Source organism: Arachis duranensis, chromosome 5 (assembly GCF_000817695.3).
Source record: "Arachis duranensis cultivar V14167 chromosome 5, aradu.V14167.gnm2.J7QH, whole genome shotgun sequence".
Lineage (NCBI taxonomy): Eukaryota > Viridiplantae > Streptophyta > Magnoliopsida > Fabales > Fabaceae > Arachis > Arachis duranensis.
The window spans coordinates 22,973,023-22,984,871 of record NC_029776.3 but is presented as its reverse complement, the minus strand read 5'-3'; the positions used below and the strand labels follow the sequence as shown (position 1 = coordinate 22,984,871).

At 36.2% G+C, this 11,849-nt stretch overlaps 1 pseudogene; it reads left to right on the top strand.

Moving 5' to 3' along the window:
• The first annotated feature begins 3,672 nt into the window (after positions 1-3,672).
• The window catches only part of LOC107488745 (phosphomevalonate kinase, peroxisomal-like), a 27,066-nt pseudogene continuing 18,889 nt past the window's right edge, over positions 3,673-11,849 (top strand).

The window sequence follows — 11,849 nt, the reverse complement described above, 5'->3', positions numbered from 1 at the left end:
CGATTGCCCCCCTTTATATGTATGTAGCTTCGCCCCTGATACTTAATTATCAAAATAATTAAAATTATATAAAAATTGAAAAGAAAAGTGCAGTTATAAGTATTTTTTAAACATACATTAGATACTGTCCAACATGATTCATGCAAGTAGTTTGTAGTTGAATGCCGTTGAACTCTAAGTAGCTTGACTCAGTAGTCATCAGCTTACTCTACAGTAAAACTTTTTGGACGAAGACTGAAGTCTTCGTAATAAATTACGTGTTGAATTAGATGATCCCAAACATTGATTTATTAAAATGTATTTATTTATCGGTTTTGCTTGCTAGTGTCTTTGTTAAGATTATTAATTAAAAGTCTTTTTAAGAAAAAACTATAAGGTTTAAATTTTTACATTGATGTTATATGTACAAACTACAAACTTTAATATTTTGGTAATTAACTCTAAGAGTATTTTTAATATTAGTAGTTTTAAGTTGAATTTTATTTTGGGTCTTACAAAATGACACATCAGTATTTATGGGATTATATATATCATAAATAGTTATTTGAAATTAAGAATGAGATTTGTCACCTTAATGTTTATTTAATGTCGATTCAATTAGGATTTGATTTTACTTTTAATTATTCTATCAATATAGTTATATAATCGACAAAATTTTATTAATTTTCTATTAAAATAATACCATCTCATTATAATTTTTTATTAAAGTGATATTAATTCTAATATAAATTTTAATTCTAAATTATTTTACTTCTTTAAAATATTAAAAATAATACTCCAAAAATAATTCATTAGAATTGCTCTAACTAAATTAGTCTATTTTGCTAATTAGCCCAGTGAAAATCACTTATCCCACTCAACACGTGAAAATAATGTACCTTTCTTCTTTTACTAATGTTGTTGTTTTTGCTTCACGTGCTTATTCTATTATTGTGTCCAGAGACAGATCCAAAAACCTTGAAAGTGGGAGTCAAAATTTAAAAGCTCATATAATTAAATATTATATTATATGAGACTTATTTCAATCTCTGTCTCTCAATCTCTGTCTCTCACTGCTAGAAAACTAGTTATTACAGACGGATATTTCCGACGGATTTTATCCCATGGGAATATAGAGAAAATTTCAGAGGGATTTTTTGTCGGAAAATAAAAAAAATGGATTAGCATAAATTACAGACGGAAAAGAGAATCCGTCAATAATTCCGTCAGAAAAATTATTTTTTTCCGTGAGAAATGGTTACAGACGGATTTTCCGTGTGTAATTAAATAGACAAAACGCTGCGTTTTATTAAATTATTACAGACAAAAAATCCGTCTGTAATTTAAATTAAATCCGTCAGAAATATTGAAAACCCTAATTTTATCACCTCCCATTCACACTCCATTCGAACTCTTTGCCCTCATCCCTCGAACTCTTTGCCCTGCAGCCCGCCACCCACAGCCACCGCAGTCTCTGCCGCCACTACAGCCACGCAGCCCCCAAATCAGCCCTCGCAGCTCCCCGCAATCCCCACAGCCTCGCAGCCCCACAGCGGCGTAGCCACCACAGCCCCTACACAGACACAGCCTCCACCGCCATCGTAGAAGATCCGTCGCCATCGTAGGAAGCTGTGTCGCCGTGATTGGAAGCTCCCTCGCCGTTGTTTGGAAGCTCGTTGGTCTTCTCCTCTGTTCGAGCGCTCTCCTTCTCTCTCGGTGTCACCGTTTTGTTTCTGCCACTGTCCTTCCTCCTCGCTTTCATTCACGAGTCATGACCGTTCCTTCACTCCTCCATTAGAAGTAGATCTGAAGAGCCATGAACCGAGGTGTGGCATGTTCCTCCATCATTGAGTTGGTGTTGCGGTTGCCATAACTTTGCGTCCCTTGCTGTCGTCGACAATCACATTGTGCCCCTCCTCCCACACCTCCTCCATACGCCATTTTCCCTTTATTTCTGAGGTAAGATTTGAGATTTTTTTCCTATTTCTTAGTTTTTATTTTTTGTTTTTGTTCTTGGTGTTTCTTCTGATGAGTTTTCTTATTGTGTTGTTTTTGTTATGTTCAACATTTTTTTTGAGGGATTTTGCTCAATGTTAAGGTTCATTTAGTGTTGTAACATTTATGATTAGTGAAAAAATAAATAAAAAAAAACTGAATAAAGTGTTACTGAAGATCAATCATATGTTTAACTGTTAGTTGTTTATGAAACTACCATAAGCTATTGAGTTTTTTGGGCCAATTGAGATGCTATGAAGTGTATAGGCTTCTGGTTCAACCCTTGTCACATTCTGTCTCCATCTCCTATTGATTACTCACTTTTGTAGACAAACTGATCTTACTTTGTAAAATGTATGTTATTGATGGTACTAATAAGTGATTCCACCATTAGAAATAATGAATCATGATCATTAATTTTCTGCACATAATATCTTTTATCATGCATGTGTTATAAATAAAGTGAAATTATTGTTCTATTTTCTCTCATCAACTTGGTAGCATACTTTAATTTTTTTCTTTATTATATTTCCAAAGTGGTTTCTGAATGAAATATATATGAGCATGATGTGCTGAGTGGCTAGCTGATAATTTAGGATAGGAACTATAAAGTTTGGTTCTATTTATATCAAGTAATTAGGGGAAAAATGGTATTTTTAAGATATGGATCTATGAGTTAAGGTTAGTGCAATTCTTCTGATTCAGTTCACGCAATTCTGTGAAAAACTGCATGCTTTGGATTTTAGAGACTCTTTTTTCTTCAATTGATTTATATTTCTTTCTTTTACTGATTCTTTTTGTTTCTCAATTGGATTGAGGAGTTATGTAACAGAAAAATAATCTAAGGTGGTTGTTGATGATATTGAAATTTAGTAGTCCTATATATATTTTTCAGCTTTTGATTTTTGTAATTTGCAATGCAAGGGACCAATGTGGTTCTGATTTGATGTAAATGTGAGTCTATGTTTTTGTTCTTTTATTTCTCAAATCACAGTCAATGATTTTGATAAACTAATTATGTGCAATCTCTGGTATGTAAGTAGAAAACTGATGCATTGATACCTAAATATACTTTTCATTTTTCATTAATAAAAGTTTAAATTATATATAGCATTATATAGTTTGTGAAAATATACTTGTTCAAAATAGAAAAACTCAAGTTTTCTAGAGATAAATCGGTCAATTGTGTTTGATTTTCCTAATATTTTTTTCAATTTTTGATTTTGATGGCAGAAAAAATATTTCCCTGCTTTATTTTTCGGTGTTCAGTTGTGTAATTAGAGCACTAAATGTGATTGTTTATAGGCTAAAAGAATACTAAGTAATTAAGTGAAAAATTTGATGAAATCCATATTGTCGTGTCTATGATTAAATACTGAAGAGTACTGTGACCATACATTTGATTCTATGAGAAGGGAATCTGTCATCATGACACAGTGAGTCAAGTAGTTTGTCTTTATTTTGTTCATGACTATTTTTTAGTTTCTTAATTAATTTTTTTAATACTATTCCATGGTAATAAATTTTAATTAGGTTGTATTGAAAAGATTCATTACATCGTGTTCAAGTGGTAATGGAAGTATGAACAACATCTGTGTTTTTTGCCTTTGTAGTTTAAATTCAATTTGGCCTTTGGGCTTAACTTGAATCAGCCTTTTGGAATATGGTGGATGTTTCTTATCTTTTTTGCTATCAGCCATGAAGGCTTGCTCAGTGTATGAGGATTCTGTCATTGTGCAGTCTTACTGTCTGGGGAGGGTATAAAATAGAGATGTTTGAATTTGGTTTGTGTGTATATGTGGTTGACAATTATTTTGTGTATATGCTGCAATGTAATCTCTATTTCTCTGTGTATATAAGGTGTAAAATATATTTTATCTAAGTATATAAGGTGGATATGATATGTATTACAATAGAACAGAACATGCAAAAATTTCACTAAGCTGAATCAATCTTCATTATGTCTTTGTAATGTGTAATTACTTTTAATTGTAAGCACTATGTGCAGGATTCATCTGGTATTTTCTGGGACAATGACAGCTTGGCGGGTCTATTAGCTCTTGAACTTAAAGCCACCTCCTTGTTTTATTGAGTGATGTTGAGGGCCTTTATAGTGGTCCTCCAAGTGATCCGAAATCGAAGCTAATTCACACATATGTGAAAGAGAAACATCAAGGAGAAATTACTTTTGGAGATAAGTCAAGATTGGGCAGGGGTGGCATGACTGCTAAAGTTAATGCTTCCGTTTGTGCTGCTTATGCTGGCACCCCGGTGATCATAACTAGGTATGCAGAATTTGAAGCTGTCTTTTGTTGATATATTCCATTAAAAAGAACTTTTCTATGGAGAACTTGTTATAGTCATTTGATTTTTGGGTTGACCTTTGATAGAAGCATAATTTCGACAAACTAAGTTGTGGTCCTAAGTTAGAAAAAAAATTAGAATTGAATTAGATAGATTACTTTAAGAAGCTGTTTGCAACATATTATCCTTGATTGTCCTCTCCCTCTTCTTTTAACACAGCATTTAAACCAGTCTATGGATATGAGGTGACCTGCAAATGCACTTTTTCGCTTTGAAATAAACATAATGATCATTTCTGTAATGCTATCTATAGTAGCTCATAGTGCATGTAATGCTACAGGAAAAAAATGATGCGTATTTCCACTTTTGTCAAAATCCCTTCCCTTTTATTTGAAAGAGGGTCTCTTATCCTCCTTATTCTTTGTATTAATCCTCATGCATTAATTATTTTATCCTTTTTGTTAAAGAAACTGAAATGGTAAGTGATAAGTAAAATAATAATTGGCTCTGTGATATTGAACTGGTTTAGCAATTTTTCTTTTTTCATGTGGTTAAACTATACAGTTTTATAACTCATGTTCTCTGATCTTGATTCTTGATCTAAGAAAAAGAATATCACTCCCTTTACAAAGAAAAATGTTATCAGACCATACATTTTACTGTTAAACAATCAGCATTAGTTTTCACTGTTTATACATTCTTTGTTCAGCTAGCTGATAAACTCATCTTGGAGAAAATATCATGTCCATTGGGAGTACTCCTGGTTATATTTGACTCTCGACCTGATGCCCTTGTTCAGGTAAATTTAAGATTCCCATTCTCTTACATTCTTCTTTGGTCTTCAATTAAACTTCTGAGAATGACAAAGACATGAACACAAATAAAAGTTGTAAATCTAATCTTTGTTTTGCTACATTACCAAGCTTCAATAAATCCTTTTAGTTTATAACATATCTGATAAGTGATTTCCTCCGTACAGGTATTCAGCACTTACCCTTTTAATGTGTCTTGTGTTTTAGGCAAAAAATGCTTTAATTATGTTGATTTCTGTTGCACACTTTTGTGTGTGTGTGTGTGTGTGTGTGTGTGTGTATATGCATTTCAACTGGTCATGCTGGTATTGTGAATATTTATCGTCTAAATATGTAACTGGTATGAATGACTCTCCTGATTTTTTTGGCCTAAATATACTCAATTACAAGAACATTAGTTTTCCTTGATGTACAACAAAACTTGAGCTCTCTAATTCTTGCTACTAGCCCAATCATTTTAGTTTGCCATTCCAATTGCTAAACATGTTAGGATCTTATATTGGTTATCTCTTACAGTGACTAGACATTGTTTTGCTGACATTGTAGGTTGCAGCACAAGCATTGCCTGCACCAGAAGTTATCAGTGACATTCTGAATGGAAACTGGGACCATGAGAGGACTGAGTTCTCTTTACCACCTTTGATGACTCTGGTAAGCAATTTAAATCTCTTATACCCCCACATTTTCCTTTTACTTCAGGTTGAATGACTTTCTTATCAGAAGAATATGAAGTCTATTAGTTAATATTCTGACTATATATCGTTTTTTAGTTACTAGGAGAACTAGGAACTGGTAGTTCATCTACGCTATTGGTGCACGAAATTGTGATCATCAATGGTGCCATCAACATGGTACGCTCAATTGCAATCTCAACTCTTTATCACAACTTCGCACAACTAACCAGCAAGTGCACTGGGTCGTCCAAGTAATAAACCTTACGCGAGTAAGGGTCGATCCCACGGAGATTGTTGGTATGAAGCAAGCTATGGTCATCTTGTAAATCTCAGTCAGGCGGATTCAAATGGTTATGGAGGATTGATAATTAAAAGATAAATAAAACATAAAATAAAGATAGAGATACTTATGTAATTCATTGGTGAGAATTTCAGATAAGCGTATGGAGATGCTTTGTCCCTTCCATCTCTCTGCTTTCCTACTGTCTTCATCCAATCCTTCTTACTCCTTTCCATGGCAAGCTGTATGTTGGGCATCACCGTTGTCAATGGCTACAGTCCCGTCCTCTCAGTGAAAATGTTCAACGCGCTCTGTCACAACACGGCTTTTCATTTGTCTCTCGATCATGTCGGAATAGAATCCAGTGATTCTTTTGCGTCTGTCACTAACGCCCCACAATCGCGAGTTTGAAGCTCGTCACAGTCATTCAATCCTTGAATTGTAACACCCTACCATACAGAGTCTTATGCTTAAGTCATAATTCAGAGATGGCAAGGTATTACGACCTCTAAAATAAAAATTTAGTACGTATAGTAGTATGAATGATTGATTATAACTAGGAGCCTTTGTAGAAAAAGGGGTAAACAAAAAAATCGCAACTCGAAAGCGCAACACTCCGATCGATAACTTAACGAACAAGGATAAACCAACGCGAGATTATATATATATACAAAGGAGTGTCAAAAACTGGAATATCAAGACTCAAAATCCGGCTGTGAAGATAACCGGTCCGAGCATTGCAATATATACATATGATAAAATAAGGAAAACCCCAAAGGAAACCCAAAGGGACACAAATACAAAAAAACCTATTCTCCAAAATCTCCCATAAGAGGAGTCATCATAGTTGTATTATTTATTGGAGATAAAGGTATCTAAGCAAAACATATAAACTAAAACAGAGTCCCCAAGAACAAAGGATCTTCGCTAATTTAGAAGTCTCCATCAGGCCTCAGCGAGAAACCTCACGTCCTGCATCTGAAAACCACAAAATCCGCATGGGTGAGAACCAGAGGTCCCCAGCATGGTAACAGCTTCCACATATATAATACATAATAATAGAAGAAAGCCAAAGGCAATCCTAGAACTTCCTCCAGATAATATCAAAGCTTATAAGCAAGCTAAACCATAAGTGACGACAGACTAAAGATTCTTCAGTCTAACCAATACTTCCCTTTCCAATTCCTTCAGACCTCTCATCCACCAGCAGGAGTATAATGTAGCAAACACAGTTATATCAAACACAGTTATATAATGTAGCTAACCATTGGACTGTCCCTCTGTCATGCATCCCCAACTCGAGTTTTACTCGTCATAAACTTGATCATAATCATGATCTATATCCATTACCTTCACTAGTGAATATTTACGGGGGCGAGCTCATCCGGGTCTTTCACAGTGCCTGGCCACACTTATGACATAGGGTCAAAAGAGCTTCGAGTTTCAACCTGGAGCACGTGGTGGCTAGCCACTGCTTCCTCCCAGGGAAACTCTCATCTCCCTAGCTCCTTTTTCCATTGCTAGGCATATCATAATTATTTAAGACATAAGTGGTGAGATCAAAGGCTTAGAAGTATGAGATTTGGCTTTTAAAACTCAAAAATCAACTTTGGGATGAAAACAGGTCCACGCGTATGCGCACTCCACGCGCACGCGTGGATGGCCACCAAAACTCATTGACGCGTATATTTCATGCACGCTAACGCGTGGATTGAAAATTAGCCAATCGACACGCACGCGTCAGCCACGCGTACGCGTGGGTACTCTCGTGCCCCAGGCACAAAACTGGCACAGTTCAGGCACAACCCTCTGGAAAATGGCTGGGCATTGAGTACAGCACATCGGCGCTCCCGCGCACACCATGCGCACGTGTGGATGGCGCTTTCTGGAAGAACGGCGCGTATGCGCCAAGTGCGCCTACGCGCAGGAGGTCATTCTGCTAAAAATTTTCTAAGTTAAAAACTGCAGAATTCACAGATTCAACCCCCAATCTTCCGACGAACATAACTTCCTCATTTTTAATCGTTTTTCACCCGTTCTTCGAACGGCATGGACATCCCGGATCCAATTTCATTTCTAAATAGATTTGGCACAAAACAAAGATCCGTAGTCCAAGTTATGTCCCGTCAAAGTATGCCCAAAAACCATATTTTCATACAAAACCACACAGTGCCATTTTCAAAACAAACCATTTTCAACTCTTTTCAAAATCAATCAAAACATGACAATTTCATCCCTTTTCTTTGAAATCAATCAAAATATATCAATTTCAACATCAAGCCTCCTCAACTCACACATTGACACATTACCACAATCTACAAAATCACTATCCCATCATTTTAACTCATTTCACCCAAGTGGCTCAAACTCAAACACATTGACATGTCATATACTCTTCCTCGTGCCAATTTTTAACAACACCAATTCCAATAAATCATCATTGTACATAATTAATATCATACCCACTATCAACATGGTTCAACCCACAATTCCACCATAACCAATCATCAAGCATATATCACAACATGCATATTTCTCATACATCATACCATTAAGGCATCAATAATCATCATCACATATATGACCACATGATATATATATCAACCATTCAACAACACCAACAATTCAATGCCTATCTTAGGGCCTCTAACCTAAGTATTTCCTACCACATTACATATTAGATACGAGAAAATGAAACCATACCTTAGCCGATTTCCCAAGCTCAACCGGAGCACTTCCAAACCACTTTTTTCTCAAGCTCTCAAGGCCTCAACACCTCCAAGAACAGATTTTTCACCACCAAACCCTTTCCAAGCTTTTTAATATCACCAATTAAGCTCCAAATTTCACATATACACAACCTAAGCCACAATCATCACACCCATACACAACATCTCAAAACCCAAACATCATAGAACCACAAATTACACTAGGGTTGAGAATCTTACCACACCCAAGGTCCAAGGAGACAAGTTTAACCTTCTCCTTCAAGAGAGTTGGGTTCTATAACATCAAAGAGCCCAAAATCTCAACATTTTTGCTCATGAAACTCGAAAACAAGGCTGGAAATTCGAAGAGAAAAACGTGGCTTACCTCAAGATTAATTGTATGGGTTTTGTAGAGCTCTCCGCGGTGAACGCGTGGCCGCAAACGGAGCGGCAATCGGAGCTCTAGATCAAAAGTTATGGTGGTTTGAAGATCAAGTGAGAGAAAGAACTTGAGAGAGTGTTATTCCTTCCATGGCCTCCATTTCCAATGTGTGAGTGTGTTTAATGAGGAGAGAGAATGCTGAAAACTAGGATTTTGGTTTAGTTATGTTGGCCAAGGGCCCACTTTGGGTCCGGTTGGCCCGGTTTGGCCCGTTCGGTCCAATCTTGGTCCGAATTCTATAAAATTGGTACCGAAATTCTCGTCTCAATATCCTCTATCACATTTAGCCATAAAAATCACATTTTGGGCTTTCTAGAATAAATTCTCATTTATGGGTTAATTAGCCGTTAATTAACCGGGTTTTACATGAATCCTACTCAGAATACCACAGACAAGGTTTAGACCTTCCGGATTCTCAAGAATGCCGCCATCAATTCTAGCTTATACCACAAAGATTCTGATTAAGGAATCCAAGAGATAAACACTCAATCTAAGGTAGAACGGAGGTGGTTGTCAGGCACACGTTCATAGGTAAGAATGATGATGAGTGTCACGGATCATCACATTCATCAAGTTGAGGAACAAGTGATATCTTAGAACAAGAATAAGCTAAATTGAATAGAAGAACAATAGTAATTGCATTAATACTCGAGGTACAGCAGAGCTCCACACTTAATCTATGGTGTGTAGAAACTCCACCGTTGAAAATACGTAAGTGATAATGGTGATCATTGGCTTCGGCCCCAGAGAGGGAACCAGAAGAACCAAGATGAAAATGCAATAGCAAAAGGTCTTATTTATAGAAAACTAGTAGCTTAGGGTTTACAGAAATGAGTAAATGACATAAAAATCCACTTCCGGGTCCACTTGGTGTATGCTTGGGCTGAGCATTGAAGCTTCTATGTGTAGAGACTTTTCTTGGAGTTAAACGCCAGTTTTTGTGCCAGTTTGGGTGTTTAACTCCCATTTCTGTGCCAGTTCCGGCGTTTAATGCCGGGCAGTCTTGAGCTGATTTGGAACGCCGGTTTGGGCCATCAAATCTCGGACAAAGTATGGACTATTATATATTGCTGAAAATCCCAGGATGTCTAATTTCCAACGCAATTGAGAGAGCGCCGATTGGGTTCTGTAGCTCCAGAAAATCCACTTTGAGTGCAGGAAGGTCAGAATCTAACAGCATCTGCAGTCCTTTTCAGCCTCTGAATCAGATTTTTGCTCAGGTCCCTCAATTTCAGCCAGAAAATACATGAAATCACAGAAAAACACACAAACTCATAGTAAAGTCCAGAAAAGTGAATTTTAAATAAAAACTAATAAAAATATGATAAAAACTAACTAAAACATACTAAAAATATACAAAAAACAATGCCAAAAAGCGTATAAATTATCCGCTCATCACAACACCAAACTTAAATTGTTGCTTGTCCCCAAGCAACTGAAAATCAAATAGGATAAAAAAAGAGAGAATATACTATAGATTCCAAAATATCAATGAAACTTAGCTCCAATTAGATGAGCGGGACTAGTAGCTTTTTGCCTCTGAACAGTTTTGGCATCTCACTTTATCCTTTGAAGTTCAGAATGATTGGCTTCTATAGGAACTTAGAATCCGGATAGTGTTATTGATTCTCCTAGTTAAGTATGATGATTCTTGAACACAGCTACTTTATGAGTCTTGGCCGTGGCCCAAAGCACTCTGTTTTCCAGTATTACTACCAGATACATCCATGCCACAGACACATAACTGAGTGAACCTTTTCAGATTGTGACTCAGCTTTGCTAGAGTCCCCAATTAGAGGTGTCCAGGGTTCTTAAGCACACTCTTTTTGATTTGGATCACGACTTTAACCGCTCAGTCTCAAGTTTTTGCTTGACACCTTCACGCCACAAGCACATGGTTAGGGACAGCTTGGTTCAGCCACTTAGGCCAGGATATTATTCCTGTAGGCCCTCCTATCCACTGATGCTCAAAGCCTTGGATCCTTTCTATTTTTACCCTTGCCTTTTAGTTTAAAGGGCTATTGGCTTTTTCTTCTTGCTCTTTCTTTTTCTTTCTCGCCATTTTTTTTCTCGCATATTCTCTCTTTTTTTTCTGCAAGCTTTTCACTACTTTTTCTTGCTTCAAGAATCAATTTGATGATTTTTCAGATCCTCAGTAACATTTCTCCTTTTCCATCATTCTTTCAAGAGCCAACAATTTTAACATTCATGAATCAACAAATTCAAAAGACATATGCACTGTTTAAGCATACATTCAGAAAACAAAAAGTATTGTCACCACATCAAAATAATTAAGCTAGTTTTAAGGATGAATTCGAAATCATGTACTTCTTGTTATTTTGTAATAAAAACAATTTTCATTTAAGAAAGGTGATGGATTCATAGGACATTCATAACTTTAAGGCATAGACACTAAGACACTAATGATCATGTAATAAGACACAAACATAGATAAACATAAGCATGAAAATTCAAAAAATAGAAAAATAAAGAACAAGGAGATTAAAGAACGGGTCCACCTTAGTGATGGTGGCTTGTTCTTCCTCTTGAAGATCTTATGGAGTGCTTGAGCTTCTCAATGTCTCTTCCTTGCCTTTGTTGCTCATCTCTCATGATTCTTTGATCTTCTCTAATTTCATGGAGGAGGATGGAATG